General features: G+C 41.4%; 1 long non-coding RNA gene across 3 annotated transcripts in view; it reads left to right on the top strand.

Moving 5' to 3' along the window:
• LOC103387879 (uncharacterized) overlaps nucleotides 1–17,519 on the top strand; it is an 83,816-nt gene that overhangs the window by 23,353 nt on the left and 42,944 nt on the right. For all 3 annotated transcript variants that reach the window (XR_001760958.2, XR_522470.3, XR_522469.3), the window contains exon 4: nucleotides 6,283–6,408. This is a non-coding gene — a long non-coding RNA (uncharacterized LOC103387879). The remainder of the gene's footprint in view (nucleotides 1–6,282; nucleotides 6,409–17,519) is intronic.

The following is a 17,519-nucleotide window of genomic DNA, read 5'->3' as shown; positions in this document are numbered from 1 at the left end:
GGGCAGAAAGAATGACTTTGCCACAACAATTGTGCTAATCCTTCATTGACGAGCGAGAATTCAATGCCGCACGTCGGACAAAGAGTCCAATACTGGCCAAAGAGAGAACTCAGGGAACAAAAAAGAAAGGTGTTGTTTTGCTTCAGAAAAACCCGTAGAATAGAGAGGGATTTTTTTTTTATTGTCTGTCTCTTTTTTGGAAGACGCAACAAGAAAAATCACCCTGGCAGCACATAGATGAGTTTGATAAAGCCTTCCAAATATAAGTCTTATCTTTCTCTATTTCAAACGGCTGCAGGAGAAACGGGCCGTATTGTCACTCACGCTTTTAATTAAAGCAAAGGAAAATGGTGTGCATGATTCCCAGTGGAGAGAGAGGTTTTCAAAACCCTTTATTCACTGTTAATTTCATCACCTCCACATGACCTTGATCCTTCTGTAATTATTGTGTTGGCTGGTAAATCTGCCTGTTGCAAACCCATTTATCCTGCACCGCAGAATTTAAGAATAGGACAGTGTGAAAGGACTCATACAGCAGCGTGGAGTGACATCAACCCTTGTCTGTTAATCAAAGGCTGTGTTGGAGCAAATAAGGCTGCCTGTTTTCACCGAGGTGGACGTGTTGGCTGAGAAGCGCCCGCATCTGATAGCGAGTTGCGCGGATGCCGAGATGTGGACTGACATGGACACGTACACGTGGAAACGGAGCTGCTGTCAGTCGGCTCTGATAACAGCCTGAGTGAACGAAACGCACCGTGGAGAGGATAACTCAAGGCTCAAATGTGATTAGGGCTCGTCATGAGTGAGGCAGCGTTCAGCTGAACCTTGTTCTGATTAATGTCTCTTCGACCGTAGTCTTCTGATCTGAGCAGCCATTAATTCGACTGATAACGATATTCAGGTTCTACAGCCAGAGAACAAACACGTGGTTTCAGTGGAACAATGAGGTTCTGTTTCCACCTCAGTCTGTTTTTGGTAGAGGTGTAAATAACACAACAAGTTTTCCAGACTGTACGGTTTACAAGTCCTCTCAGAGGAGATGGTGGGACGCAGGACGCTGGAGGTGTACGGGACATGTGGCCACGTCTCTTTCCAAGAAGCACGGTCTAACAATAGCTCGGAGAGTGTTGGCGACAATGTTTGTGAAATGAACAGTCTGCTGTTACTTCAACACTGAAGTGGAGTTCTTCAAGAAGAAATACTTTTTTTTTTCTTCTCAGATATTTCTAATTCTTACATTTTGTACGTTTAGATCTCAGCTGAGGATCAGAAGTTGTGTGTGGATATTATTGTTATTATTAGTTTTTAAAATGTGGGATTTATTTTGCTTTAGTAGCTAAATGAGGCCAGAGATGCAAACACTCAATTGGTGTTTTCAAAATGTCTCATTTGAGGATGAGAAATTCACATTTGCATGCTCGGTAAAACACCCACTTAAAAAAAAAAAAAAAAAATCCAAGCCAAGACAGGATCAAAGTAGAGTTAATGTGGATAAGGCACATGGTGGGAGTTTTTCATTCTGAACCAAAATATTTCTGGGTGATGTTTGTGCTGCTGCTGCAGGAGCAGGTTTCTGATTGGAGAAAAAAAAAAAGCATCTTGGTTTTTGTGATGTGGGATTTTTGCCAGTAACTGCAACAGGAACCATTAAAGCTCAGAACTCAGATGAAATGATGCAGAATTGCCGTCTCACTGAATCTGTTTATCCCTGTTCGTTTAACTGTCAGATCCAGGCAGATTCTCCAGCCTGTGTTAGTCAGTATCAACTGAATTTGAAGTTTGGTTAAACACGTTTCCCCTCTAATCACGGAGGCTGCTTCGCTTCTGTCGTCCTTCCCGACTTCAGAGATCCATCCCTGGAGCTGCCCCAAATAAAAAAATGTTTTTGATTGGAATCTTAACTTAAACTAAATCAGCAGTTTTCTTTTGATTCCTGAAAAAAAAGAATCTCTTGTTTTGTTTGTGTTGGTATTATATTATTTTCCTCCCTGCGTTCTCTCTGCAGATTCCTGTTCGTCTTTAGTTTTGGTTTCATTGGCCAGTTCACTATCCTGCTCTGTAGACTCCCAGACTTCCAGCACCTGGGAGCTGTAATGTTACCCTCAGCTAGCCTCCAGCATTGTTGCCATGTGATGCATTTGCTCCAATTGTGTCTTTGAGGTGAAACCATTGTTTAAAAAAAACAATGAGGCCAAAAAAAAAAAAAAAAACGAACCCTGTTCTGTCCGACCCTGATAAGCCATACGGACGTGCACGCTGCCCTTCTCTCATCAACTGAAGTGTTTAAAGCAGAACCAATCAGTGCTGGACGTCGGATGTGCAGCCCAGCATTATTACCCTGATAGAAAAGACTCCTGAAAAGAAAAAAACCCCAGTATCACGCCATATTTTTGGTCTTTTTGTCCTTTGGGTTCAGTTGGAGATATGAGGCAAATGTCATGTCAGGACCACAGTGTTTGTTTCTCCATCTCTTTTACGTATTGTTTTCTTAGTAGAGCTAATGCGGTGAGTGAGGTCAAAGGTCCTTGACCTTTAGTTTTGTGCTTTAGATTTGTTTCAATGTAGAATAATGTTCTGACAAACACATGACGTGGTTGATATTTAAATCAGATGAAGGCTGCTCTTCCATCTCCTCTGACCTTTGTTGTTTTGGTTTTTTTTTTTTTTTAAATACTTTTATATTGACATGGCTGTTCCCATATCCAGATCCAAGCTCAGCAATAGTCAAAATAACTGCAGATTTATTGACAGTTCATTGATGAAAACCAGATCCACTAACGGTGTATGAGCGCTTCATTCAGGATCAGCTGTTTATCACGGAGGAGAGTTCTGTCTCTCTCAGCTTCAGTGGGCTTTAACGGCCACTCCTGGATAACCTTTCTTTAACTGCAGGAGCTGGATGCTGATTAGGGGGGAAAAAAATCACTTCCACCAAAGCCAGGCTCCACAGGGAGTCAATGACCAGCGGTCGGCTTGGAAGCTGCTCTTCCTCATGGCGACTGGACCAAGTGCTTAGGAAGCAGAAGAACTTCTCTCTCTTTCAGCACTTTGAAAAATGCAGCGGAGTTTGTGAGAGAGACGTTGAGCTTGTTGTCCGCTGTTAGCTTGGTGATATAGAACATTTACGTTTGTAAATATGCTAGCGCCATCTGTTGTAGAGTGTCTCGTTTTTGTTTCCTTCTTCTCGTTGTTGTTGTATGTTCTGAGTTTGTAATTAAATGCTATGAAAGATTGACTATTAATTGTTAATTAACAGTGCCGTACATTATTATTTTAATAACGTGAAAACAAAAATATGGCAATATTTCAGTGTCTCTGTATTTTCTTTACATTATTCATTTATTTATTTTTTCTCTCTGCTGTCCAGTTCTACACGACCTACGGCCTGGCACCGGTCCACGGGCCGGTGGTTGGAGAAGTAATATAATATAATAGTGTAAAGTGAAATGCCTCAGAATATTATTTTCACTGCACAAGAGAAGAAAAAAAAAAAGAAGGAATCGCTGTCCTTGTCTCAGTTTATCTCATCTTTCTAATGGGTTCATTGGTTCCTATCAGATGTGATCTTAATCTGTCCACTGTTGTCCTTGGCAGATAAATGCTGACTTAGGTTTAACGACAGGCTGCCAGGTGTGTCTCCATTCAGAAACCTAGTTGTGGGTCTTGGATTTTAATGCCACACATTACTTAACCACAGCCATTTAGCTGATGACTTTTCCAGCCTCAGTAAAACACGAGCGCTGACCTTGGTGAGCGCCACCAGCTTAAGTATCCCCTTCAATGTAATTACGGCAGAGTTTAATATTTTTATATCCTGCTCACAAACTTTTACAATGCATTTAAAAATTTAGCAGTTGTTAAAGGAAAAAACGTTGCAGGGATAAAAGTGCTTCCTTGTCTGCATCATGGCTCTCTCATACTTGTAGTTATCTTGGGATCCATGTACACTAGATGCAGATGCTTTCATGTGTTGCACCGGGAGATTCATGGCGTTATCATCAAAGTGGAAGGAAATCCCAGCAGCTGAAGGGATGAAAGGATTTACACCCAGGATTTAAGTAACAAGGGATGAGAAAGGAATATTTAAACCAATGGGTTACAATTTTAATACCATAAATAAAATGTCATGAGATAAGAAAAATAGAATGCTTTTTTTTTCTTTTCTTTACCCGAGTAGCGTGTATCCACATAAAACATAAACTATTTTTTTTTAGACAATGATATACGTTTATGGCTGGTCTTTAAAGCCGATGTGGAGAACTGGAAAATACTGAAGATCTCAACAACATTAAACTGTGGGAAAAAATAAGATAACTTGAGAAATGTGCGCCTCAGTTCACTGGACTGGAGGGCGGCTGGACCAGTGCAGCCAGGTCAGAGGGCAGGTTTCCTGGGCAAACAGCCATGACAGCTGCCAGAACCAGGGCCTAAAAAAAAAAACATTTTATTCTCTTATATTACAATGAAACTGGTACCAGACAACCCAAGAACTTTTTAGTTTGTTTTTTTTCATCAATTTGGGAGATTTGGCCAAAATTATGTGACAGAGGTTGAAGAAGATTTTTTTTTTTTTTTATTCGCACTAAATGGTTTCTGACATAAAAACCTCCATTTGAAGTCTCTGCTCTAAATTCAATAAGTAAATTTTTTTTATTAGCTTGATTCGCTTGCATTATATCTGTGATGAAACGTCCGTCAGACTCAGAAGACGAGGTGCACATACTAATCTCAGTAGATCAGTGTCAGCTTTGAAGTTGCCGTGCGCTGGGTCGGTCGATTTGTTCACTTTGTCAAGGCTCGGAGATCCTTCTCACTCCTGGATGTAGACCTCCTAAGGTCTGGTGTGTGAGCGACTCTCTAACAATCACAGTCTTTCTACTGACCTCCTCCATCGACAGATTTTTTTTTCCGTGTTTGTTTGACCGTTGTTTATATTCGATCGTGCTTCCTTTCACCTCCACTGGAAACAGAATTGACGTCTGTCTTGGTTGACGACGTCCAATGAAACGATCAGACTCAGGTCATTTAAAAAGACTTCAGATATGTATTGGATTTTGGAGAACATATGAACGTCACCGGAGTCGGATCGTAAAAATCAGATATTGGTCACACATATGTAAAAAAAAAAAATAAGGTCTGGACCGCTTTTACCTGCAGTGTGAACATTTTCTACTCAATGAAACATTTATGTTCAAACGACGGAATGTTTAAGTAAATTGATGTCTGTCTTGGTTGACGACGTCCAATGAAACGATCAGACTCAGGTCATTTAAAAAGACTTCAGATATGTATTGGATTTTGGAGAACATATGAACGTCACCCGAGTCTGATTTGAATACGTTTGATTTCTGCTCGTAAAAATCAGATACGGGTAAAAAAAAAAAGGTCTGGACCGTTTTTACCTGCAGTGTGAACATTTTCTACTCAATGAAACACGATAGAATGTTTAAGTAAACATGTAGAGTTCAGGCTACGTGTCACTGCGGCCCGATGACATTGTTCACATCATCCAGCACTGATTTTATGTCATAGTTAATGAGCGGCGTTCAGCCACTGCCTTCCACTCTGCCCTCTCCACTGACCAGCATCATACCAACATGCACAAACAAGCAACTTTGAGGTTATTTAAAGGACAGTGATCAATAACGCGGCTGTAACTCCTACTTAATCTCCATAATGAGCTTTATTGCGGCAATTAATCACGTCTGAGCAGCCAGTGCCCGGCCTCCCACAAGAATGCTGGCAGAATGAGGGTCTGGCCCGGCTGGTGCTGCCCAAGGCAGGGGTTTACAGAGCGAGCACACGAAGTGCACCCTCTGGTGCTTAGAACGAGACTGACCTCTTGAGTAGGGGAACGGAAATTTGAAATGTTTATGTTGACATTAATTTCTATTTACACCAGCTGTTCATAGCATTTAAATTTCAGTATTAAATTTTACAACATTAGTCGGAGATTTTTTTTTTTTTAAGTTGTGTAATTTTATTTTTTTCATTTAATTACTGTTAAAAATCAGTTATTTTTAGTTTTTAGTTTTTATCACATACTGATCAAATACCTGTGATCAAATGTTATCTTGTCTTCCATCAACGCTCCCTAAACATTCTTAGCAGTTCTTACATCCTGTTTATCTTCTTAGTGGAACCTAAGGTGCGCTAGCGCCACTCACAGGCCAGAAATGATGGAATGGAGGAGCCTGAGATTAAACCTGTTTTGTTTGTCATTAGCCATAATTGGCTGCTACATTGGCCAGAAATAATAGATTTTTTTATTGTTTTGCAGAGGGGGCATGGAGCGTCACTTGCTGTAGAAAACCTGCCTGGTTTGAGGTTCGATTCCACGCCTGGTTGCTGTAGGATGGACACAAGGTGAAAGGCAGAGCTACGTCACACTACGACTTATATGAAACGGTAAGAAAACGACCTCAATCTCTTTTTTTTTTTTTTTTTTCCCCCCCTCCTCCGTTTGAGCTCCAGGTTTATATTCATGTGGTTTTGCGGCTGTAATAAGTCATATTTTGACAGCTTTCGTCAAAGGTTCTCTGTTTTCATTTCTTGTCAAATGTCACTGGCTTCCACGGAGATTATCCCGTGTCAGTGAATGTCACCCACTTTATGATGTCTGAAACTGTTTGGTGTTAAGTTCCATTAAGACGGCCCGGGTCTCAGAGACGGACGGGTCCCTCCATAAACGGCTTGATTAAGCATTCTTCCTTCAGAGTTTGCACAAATGGAGATTCAATTCTTCACAAGGAGGCAAACCAAGTGAGGCAGGTCAGAGAGGTAGCAGCTGGTAGATGAGGTGGACGCTACAAAGCCTTTTATGATGAATGATTCAGCTGCATTTAGAAAACTATTGATTCTGTCCTGGGCCTAATAGAAGGTGATGATGACACAGAGGTGAATCCATTACTGGCCCAGAAACTGTGTGAGCTACGCAGGGGGCTAATGTGTGTCCTTTCCCATTTGTCATCTCCGGCTCATACGCAACTGAAAGGAGCCTGCAAGTGTTGCATTAACACCGTGCTGGTGTCCTCTCTAGATGGAGATGGAAGCAGAGTCCATCACTCTCGACCGCAGCTCCACCAAAAGGCCAAACAAACCGTGCCACGCCTCATCCTCCTGCCTGGAGAATCCGGGCGTCAAAAGCCCTCTGTCAAAGTGAACAATTTTCTCTGCTTGAAGCAATGTTGTGACAATAGGTCTGAAGACGATGGCGAGAAACCATCAACAAACCTTCAACACCAGCAGTGTGTTTGGAAACAAAAAAATAATTTTGTTGTAGTCGGACCAGGCGATGCAGCTGAGAGTTTTTCTCCAGATGTCAGACAATAGGGGTTGGTTTCAAACTGTACCCAGTTACAACTGTAGATGTTGTCTCCTCATCTCCGTTGACCGCAGTGTAGGTGTTGTCAGTGTTGAGTATTTGGGCTTCTGTCGTTGTACGTGCTGTGAAACATATTGGAATTGGTGCAGTTCATTGGTTGTTTGCCAAATGGTTAAAAACATGAACGTCCTTTGGTTCGTTTCATTAAACCTCCCTGACCCTCTCACTCCACCGTTGTTGTGAGGTCCAGTCCTGTCCTGCCTTTGCAGACCATTTGTGGTTTTACTTCCGGCTTCGTGCGAGATAGATTTTTTATTTTAAACTGATGCGAATCATCACGTATTTGTATTGATTTTTAACCAATTCATAATGCATTATTACATCCCTAGTGGTGAGTGCTCCTGCCTTTGCAGCAAGAAGGTCATCAGTTCAATTTCTGGTTGTAACAGCTGGTCCTTCTGTGGTTGTTTTTCTCTATATGTGACGCAGTAATGCACTGCAGAGCTGTCAGGTTATTGGCTCCAGCTCCTGACCAGACAAATCATTTCTGTAAATCTTTACCGTAACTGTAAACTAGGAATGAAAAACTCTAATATCATATTCTCGGAGTTGAACATCCTGGTCAGTTTCCATTGGCTGCAGAGATACTAAAGCAAACAAACGAGGTCAGCAGCAGAAGCTTCTCCTCTCTACCAGTGAGTTCACCTCTTCTTTCAAGTCTCACCTTTTACCACCTTAGTGGCATCGCCTCGAGCTGAATTGCTAAAGTGTTTACATTAGGTTCACTTCCATTTGATGATAAGCCTCCTGGACGTCCTTGCATACCTCCTCCTCCTCTTCCTCTTCTTCCTCCTCCTCCTCCTCTGCTGTTTGAAGTATGTGCAGCTCAGTGGGACTTTGTCACCAGCAGCCATGAAATCTTTGACTGATGTTCTGCTTCTTTAGTTTAGAGACGATAAAGAGAGAGACTAAAATCAGAATCCTCATTTCGTGAGGCACCGTAACAACATTTAATGCACTCATCATGACAACATCACGTACCATGTTGTCAGAAATAATTTCCTCCACAATTATATTTGTTCTTATTCAGGGCAGATTCTACATCTGACGTCCACGATCAGTGTTGATTTATGACTTTTTCTTTTTATCATTTGATCATATATAAAGGTTGCTACATGTGTTGCTTTTATAGTTCCTTGTACGGAGGTTGCCAACGACTGGGTCTGGGATCAGTACCAGGCCACATATTACAGTAGCATCTTCTGGGTTTTTGTTTTCCACCATACACTTAAAAACTAGTACTGTCAGAATGTTGTCTTACAGAAAACCGACCCTAGTGGTGGATTCTGTCCTACTGCAGTACACTATTACTTGTAACTAGTAGCTAGTAATAACTAGTTCCTTTACATTGTCTCCTGTCACAGTGTGTCCGTGCTTCGGCCTGTGTCTAGTAATAACTAGTTCCTTTACATTGTTCTCCTGTCACAAAGTGTCCGCGCTTCGGCCTGTGTTTTCTGACGCTGTCCTTTCTGATAACCTCCCCACCGTTCTTGTTGAACTAACAGCTTTAAAATTAACCAGGTATGTTTATAAATAGTCAAAATAGTTTCTCTACACCAGCAGCCCTCCCTGATCCAACCCAACCTAGGATATGGGGGAGTAGGTGGCAACAAACATTGAGTCTTCTAGTGACAGACAAGAGACCAATTTATTGATCCATTCATCCATTTTCATCTGCTGATCCGTTACCAGGTCGCGGGGGCAACAGTCGTCACCCAAATCACACTGCACCATACCAACCTCCCCGCCCCCTGAACCTTCCTTTGGGTGGTGAGTCCACTGGAAGGTACCAACCGCCCTAACCGGGATTCGATCTTACCCAGGATGATGGTGGCCAAAGCGCCACCAATTTATTGATATATGTTACAGTAAATAGATAAAGCTCCATCTCTTCATCAGCTTTGGTCTGTATGTGTTTTATAAACAGAATCTCATCCACTTTGAAAGGAAATGCGACCCCGGTCTCACAGCCGACCTCGAGACTCTTTGAATATGGAATCTTTTGAAAGCACATGAAACAGCAGCGTTTAGAGCGGCGTCGGAGAGAATACACACGTTTAAACTGAACGAGGCGTAATCATATGTTTTGTCACATTTACTAAAGCGCGTTATTATTGTTTCTGGCCATGGCTTCGACAGACTGTGTCTTTATCCAAGCAGTTTCACCGCTTTTATCTTAACATGCAACCATTTGCTGAAGGGTACGAGGTATTTTTAGCTGTGAAGAAAACACCATATGGTGCTTGTTTACAGGCATCAAATCATCAGACTGTCAGGAAGCATCTTCTTTTTTTCTTTTTTTTTTCACCGACTAAATCTTTCACAAACGCGAGTACTGGTAATTTTTCATGTTGCATTTCCAGCCAAATGTCACTGAGATAACAGAGGGTGGCAGCAAAGACGGTCTACCAGCTCGACTGAGCTTCGACGGGCTGTCACGTCTTATCTCCACGTGAGTAAATATGCAGACTCCTGTACCTGCAAAGGTGTTTCTGTGTTAAACATTTTCAAAGAACGGTGCCTTCAACTTCTTCTGATGATTTGTTTTTCTAAGTTAGTAGAAATTTTAAGGATAGAGTGTAGGATTGGAAAGAAGTTCATGAAACTTTATCGAATCGGACTTCTTTTTTTCTCCATCCATCTGACTGTTGTGTCAGTCCGACCGTCAGTCTTAGTCGTCTGACACAAACCGGGCCGCTGACCTGAGATTGAAGCCCTTAAAAAAACACATGCTTGGAGTTGATGGCGGGATTTTAAGTTCAAGGTGCTTTGGTGAAACGTGAACCTTCCCATGGTGTGTATGAACTTTGTTTTGGTGGAACCATAAGTGGATGAATGGTGGAGTTATTGGATACAGAGTGTGCATTAAAAGATGCTGATTTCACATTTGTTTTGACTTTAAACAGTCAAATATAATTGTCAGACTGTGTAGTTCTGTCACTGACTTATGTCTATAGGATTTTTCTTTTCATTTATCGTCGTAATTCACCTGCGTTACTGTTGAATACACACAGGGGGGAGCCCTTGGTGATACATGTAGAACTGAGCATCTGACAAATAAACTCCTGAATCTCAACTTCATCACTCTAGAAAATTACACACCCATCTGACTCACTCTTAATAACCAGTATCAAAGTAACACATTAAAGTGCCAGCCTCTGCTGCCCCTGCTGTGCAGAGAGGGTGGAGGCGGCCTCTGTCATCCACCCCAGGCAGCAGCCCCCACCCTCCTCCACGCTGTGCTGAGCTCCGAGTCGTTCCTCTCTGTTTGGAACCAGCCACTTAGATGAATCCCAGAGTCGGAGAAAATCACACATCTCAGCCATCAGTTCTCAGATTCCTCTGGAAATATGACTTTGAGTGAGTGGTGCTGGGCATCACTAATCAGCCATGCATTCCTCCACGGGCTGTGGTTGTTCAAAGCCATGGAGCTCTGCCTCTAAATGTCACATTGTCAGTGATTTAATGTCAGATTGACTTTTCTGCTTCCTTGCGCATCAGGAGAGACTTGGTGTGAAATGATATGATTTTTCTTCATTAAAAACACCAGGCTTTACGCTTAACAGTTTTAAGGCTTTCACACCTACACACACACACACACACATACACACACAAAGCTCTGTTGTAAACTGTAGTAAATCAACAAAGGTAACATTTTACTCTGCAGGAAACTTTTACCCCTGGCACCACGGGGCGTAACAAATGGTGGAGTTGCAGCGTGTTGCATAACAGACACGGTCGCCCATCGCACGGCTGTCCTCCAACGCTGTAGCTACAGTACCAGGACAAAACAATGTGACCTTTACCTGAGAAATCTAAACGCCAAACTGACTTTTATTGGATTTCTAGAGTCTGGGCCTGTGCGACTGTAAGTCACGTCAGGGAGGTTTGAAGTGGTTGAACATACGCCGACATCAGCCACTCTGCCCCCAGGATGATCAGGATCTTTGTAAATGTCAAAGAATGGCTGTCAGCACAGGGAGGATTGGGGGGGGGGGGAAACAAAAAATCGTTCGCTGTGAAGTCACATCCTAAAAACATAATACAAGAAATATGAAAAAGGGAATTCCAGAAGGAGCAAAACTGTGATTATTTATACATTTTACTGCAGTCACTGATGGTATTTTATATTTTATAGGACATAGAACAACGATGGCATCGCACCATTGAAAGGAGAACAAGAAAACTAATCTTGTTATTTTAGTTTGTGAAATTTATCAAATTAAAATGTTTAATTTGGAATGATGCAGAATGAAGGACACTGTTTATCCAAAGTTACCACCTTCCATCCACTTGTTGTTGCTCTTCTACAATAATAGTCAGAACACATTGTAATTTACACACATTGAGAAAGAGTTTTTGTTTCACCAAAGCACCTGGATCTTAAAATCCCACCATCAAAATCCAGTCAAGTCTATGACTGACCTGAAGCTGTCAGGTGTGTGTACAGACGGAGGCTGAAATTGAAATTTTTTTAAATTTAGTAGAACATGTGAACATGACCTGGGAAAAGGTAGTTATTTAGTCTTTTTTATTCAGACTGAATAAATGACAACAAGAAAGTTGGATCAATAAATGACAACAAGGAAGTTGGATCTAGGCCACTTTGGGCCTGCAGTCTGAGAGTGTCAGTGTTCCACATCCAAATGTAAGAGCGCTCAAGGTTGTGCTTTTTTACTGCCCGTGCCTGAATTGACGGTGCTTAATTCGAAATTAAAGATTGACTATTTTAGCCAGAGGACAGGATGGAGGAGACGCAGGGGGAGGACTGGAGGACACATTTTTGATTTAAAGGTTAATTTGGAGAGCAACAAGCCTGGAGCCTGGAGTGTGGTCCTGAAAATGTTTTGATTCTCCTGGATGTGGGCCAACTGTCCCAAAAAAACCAGAATGAGAAACAGACCAAAGACAGATGAAGCCACAGCCGAGTGTGGGTCAGGTCGGGGAATCCCGTGGAGGCAATTTGGAGAGTTAGCTTCACGAGGAACGCCAGTGGACACTTCTGGCCGTAAACCATCGGTGAGAGCTTCCTGCCTTGCACACGCTGAGTTGAGGGGGGGCATTAGCAGCTCAACACTTGACTTTGACAAGGTCAGGTCTGGGGAACAGCAGGTGGACTGGTATGGTGCTGATGATCTAACGTGGTCATGCTGCTGACCTTGCTGCACTCAGTGGTGCATTTTTCACAGATAATGATGTGAATCACCTGAAAAACTCATAAAGTGTTGCTGTGCTCCAGCACTCTGTTCTCTGAGCGTCTGGAGATTGAAAGGGGTCGCGTGTGGGATATTTTATAACGGACGTCAATAATACCTGATGACATCATGATAATACTGTTCTCTTTCGTCGTGATGATAGATGGCGCTAATGGATATGTCTCCGTTTAACCACAATGGATTCATGGAGACAAAGGGGTCTTTTAACATTTGTTGGAGACGGAGACCAGTCTGAACTGGTTTTAGAACCGGAAACCAAGACTTATTCAACTTTTTGACTCATCGTTCGGTATTTGTATTTAGTGCCTTTTAGTCAAAAGCCGTAGACTCATCGTTCGGTATTTGTATTTAGTGTTTTTTAGTCAAAAGCCGTAGAAGTAATGTAAAAATCAGCCACAATAATCAGGTTCACCTGAAGTAACACATTTAATTAGTCAAAGCCTGATTATGTTCTGACTAATCTGGGGAATTTCTGGCAAAAAGACATAATTCAGAATTCCACAAAGAAGGAATTATCTGATGGAAACACACGAGAGCAAACTATTTACAGAAATAAATATTTGTTGGTTTGTCTTAGAACTTGACTCCTTTGTGAACGTGATAAATAGATTATTCACTACTTTCTGAAAAGCCTCACATAATAAAAAAAAAGAATTTATTTTTCTTCTAAACCTTCATTTTTAACCCCCCCGGCAGAGAAAATAAAGAGATTAGGCTCGTAATTCATCTTCACACACTTGCTTTGCACCTTGATAAATATTTTACGTATCAAACTCTTAATCTCTGCCATGAAGGTTCTTTAATTGGGCCTTGTGAGGAGCCCCCCATTACAGAGCAGTTGGAGGGGAGGCTGGGGGGATTGGTGGGGCGGGGGCTGATTTATGGTCCACCTTTATCCACAGAAGGAAATCTGCTGAAATACATTTGTCTTTATTCCCTGCTGGAAATCATCTCCAATGTACACAACTAACGCTGTTTAATGGTGTCATTGAAAACGGTCTTTGTCGTTGAAACCCGTGCTGTGTTTCTGTGCCTTCAGGTTGGACCAGGTTTTGGTAATTTAACACAACTGCTGTTACAACTAAAAATTAAAGATTAGCCTACACTCTCAGCTAAGTACGAATTCATAACCTTTTATCCGTCCTACGTTTGTTACATGTGTGATTTGGTTTTCAGAGATAGTTACAGACCAACCCATGGCACACCGCAGTACCACTAGAATCCTAAGGGGCGGTGTTGCACAGTCCCTCTTCCCCCTTGTTGGACCTCTTTTTTGAGCAGGAACATTATCACCACGTCCTCCACCTTCAACATGTTATGGACTGAGAAACTGATGTCAGAACTGAATGAGGCTGGACTCAGCACTGCCCCCTAGTGAATATCTCTTAACAATAATGCTAAACATTAGGCACACAATGTAGTGATTTTTTTGGTGCAGTGGCAGACTGTAAGTCTTTTCTGGACTCAGCACTGCCCCCTAGTGAATATCTCTTAACAATAATGCTAAACATTAGGCACACAATGTAGTGATTTTTTTTTGATGCAGTGACGGACTGTAAGTCTTTCTGGTTGTCCTGGATCCATGTCCATCACAGTCAAGAGACAATACTAATTTATTCAAATGTTTGACTCCAGTATGACCTAAGATTTCCAAGGTCAAACCCACTCGGCTGCTGTTTCTGTCCTTGTGAAATAAAAAACAGTATGTTAGTGCAGCATGTTTTTTTTTTTTTTTTTCCGGCTGTGCTAAGAGAAATTGTAGAAAATGAGCCTATTGTCTAAGGGAAATGACAGTCTCTTCTTTTTGTTGTGCTGCAAACTGTCCTGGGAGAATTGTTCTGGCAGCAGCAGGTTAGCACTTTTATATTTGGATTCCAGTGTGGCAGATATGAGGGTAAAAGCACATTAACAGCCCAGTCCCAGTTGGAAAGGACTTGTCAACGCAGGCTTTATCTGCTCCATTCTCCCAATGGCCCAGTCGTGTTTGAGAGAAAAAGATAAAGAGAAGAAAAAAAACAACAAAAACAGTTAACCAATTTAATTTTATCCTGAGATAATTCCCAACTGGGGAATTAACCTCCTGGAATAGAAAATTATTCCATCAGAGAAAGTCAAGGTTTGTTGAAGAAAAAAAAACATATATATTTATAATCAATTTTCATTTTATATTTTTAATGTTTAATTTACTGTGGTTTGGTTTTGGAAGCAGCATTTTTCCTTTTACATGATATTTTATTCATGGATCTCAAAATAGGGGACGTGTACCCTCGGTGTCACTGACGACTGTGATTCCCAGTAGAGTCTGGTTAGTCAATAAGTCCCTGAGTGACAGCCTATAAGAGGTTGAGTATGTAACTAGTATTTGGGATTGAAATTAGGATACATGATGCTAATAATTATTTTATAATTATGTTATTGTAATAATAACAATAATATGATATAATTGTAATTTTATTAGATATTTTATCAAGGACTCAAATCATGAAAATGGAGTAAAATGGAAATTCACATTTTTTAAAATTATGTTTCGACATTGAGGTATATAAAAATATAAATTCCATTAAAGAACAGATACTCCGTGTACAATACATACTGAAGGAGTATTACTTTGTTTCAGTACATCTCTTGAGGCAGGATGTACATGTCTTTCTGGTACAGCATTTCTGCCAAAAAAAATACTGCGGAGACACTTTGTCCCCTGTAGGGACATTTTGCAGCTCCTAGTACTAGTGTAGTACTACCTACCATTGGTAGTACTACACTGTACAGTGTCTGATAAACAGACCAATGATCCAAATAGGAAAACATTCTCTTCTTCGTGTACTGGTCCTCTGTCTTTGACTGTCGGTTGTACTGGTGACACTGGGAGAGACGGATACGTTTAGAAGTAGTACACGGTGTAAAAACTGAACATGCATGTTGTGTTACACATGTGCACGTGTAATGTTGTGTGTGTGTGTGTGTATTAAACCCAACGCCTTCTGTTCCTGACACAGTGAAGTCACCTCCACCTAATCCTATAGACCACGGCTGTCAGCGTCGTACTTATTAAGATTTGTATTTTACTGTTTGTCTTTTGCAGAGTGGTTTTTTTTTTTTGTTTTTTTTTCTTTCTCTATTCCTTTCCCCCTGTAGGTTCTTCTTGTTCTGCCATGGTGGAACACTGCCATCTAAGGATTGTCAGTAATCGGATTCCTTTGTACTACAGACAGAAGGACCTGATCCTGCTGTTGTTTTGCAGTTGTTGTCGAGCTGGGAGAACAGGAAATAAAACGTTGTCAATGGGCGAGTGTATGTTCTTAAATCACTACATGAGTTGAGATTATATAAGTGCCGCGTACTCTATAAGAGAAAACAAAGGAAGAAGTAATGAGTTTCAGTCACAGATGTGCCCTCGTGTGATGTGCCTGCAGCAGCGTGTAACTTAATGAAGCAGCATCTTTCTGGCACTTCTCATTGAGCTTTTCTGTCGACTACAGGAGTTTTCAAAGTATAAGATTGTGTGCCTCCCCAAGGAGGAACAACACAACAACTACCCCCAACTCCCCCAAAGCCACACACACACACCCCCCATGTAAACATTTATGCATATACACACACAACATAAACACAAAGAGATGCAAAAATGCAGTTAATTGTATTATATTTATTATGTATTATGTTATTATTATTATCAACAAAAAGCTCCATACTACTTGTACACCAAAAAGCACACACATGAACTCATTTGAGGCACTAGAAGTATGTTGACATTGGTAACAACACTAGAGGGAGACAGTGAGGCTGTTCAACGTTGATTAGCCTACGTATGAGCATGAAAGTTGAAGTAACAAAGTTACAACTGTTACCGCACGCTCTTTGGAGCTTCTTCTACCTCTGGTTTACACAAGTCAAGTTGGACCAGTGGTTGTTGTCAAGTGTCCTGACAGCTTAGCATTCATGTCAAATCGGCATACACTATCTAATTAAGAATAAACACACACACACAAAAAACACTTGCGTAAGCGTGGTCCCTTCCAAATTTGCTGATTTACTCTCGCTGCTCAACTGTTGCCATGGTTACGTGAAGCCATCCTCAGGTCGTTCTTAAATGAAAGAGGTGGGTTAGTTACCGCAGAGACTTATTACCATTTACAGGCACAGAAACTGTCTCTTTATACCAGGGATGATAGACAGCTGTGCAAGGAACCAACCAGTGCTTTGGTTTTTCCATCAAAGAATGTAAATCAGTTATATTTAGAGATTGAGGGACAACTATAACTTGAATCAGAAAATAAAAGAGGTAAAAGCGTCTCCAGGAGCCCCAGGGTGTAGCCCATATATACCCACAGTGTAGTGTATTTCTTAGAGCATATATATATATATGATCAGAATTCTCTCTCCTTCGTCCACAACTGGTCCTGGGCGTTTTAGATCAAGCCAGAGTGCTGGGTTTATTTTGTTTTTCAGAGGTCCGTTCTAGGCCAACCTGTGCTTTAGGTCCCTGCACTGAGCCCTCAGCTCGAAGTGTCAGACTTTAAAAGCATTTGATGATATTTGCAGAGACAGTGTTTGCTTATTTTCTTTGAACACAGCGCCGCTGTCTCCTGGTTCCAAACTGATTCCACTGGAAAACAGAATGTGGAGGCAGAAATTAAATTTTAACAACAGGAGGGAATAAAAGAGGGAAGGTCTGTTAGCCGCGTGGTCCAGGAGAAAATTGGTGTAACGCTACAAACGCCGAGGCTTGGAAATAATCGCATGGTAAGACTCCAAAATGTTTCCTGATGATTAAATACTTCAGGAAGTTGCAGGGGGAAGAGAAACACATTTGTTTACCTATTGATTCATGGTAAGAAGTGGCAGAAGCAGCGTTCTCCACAATAATGTCAAGTGCCAGACGTTCTCTGATTAAAGTGTCGAGGAGTTGTTTTTTTTTT

The sequence above is a fragment of the Cynoglossus semilaevis genome, chromosome 13 (assembly GCF_000523025.1).
Source record: "Cynoglossus semilaevis isolate Cse_v1.0 chromosome 13, Cse_v1.0, whole genome shotgun sequence".
In the NCBI taxonomy this organism is placed as follows: Eukaryota; Metazoa; Chordata; class Actinopteri; order Pleuronectiformes; family Cynoglossidae; genus Cynoglossus; species Cynoglossus semilaevis.
The sequence above is the reverse complement of the archived record's forward strand: the minus strand, read 5'-3'. Positions and strand labels throughout refer to the sequence as shown.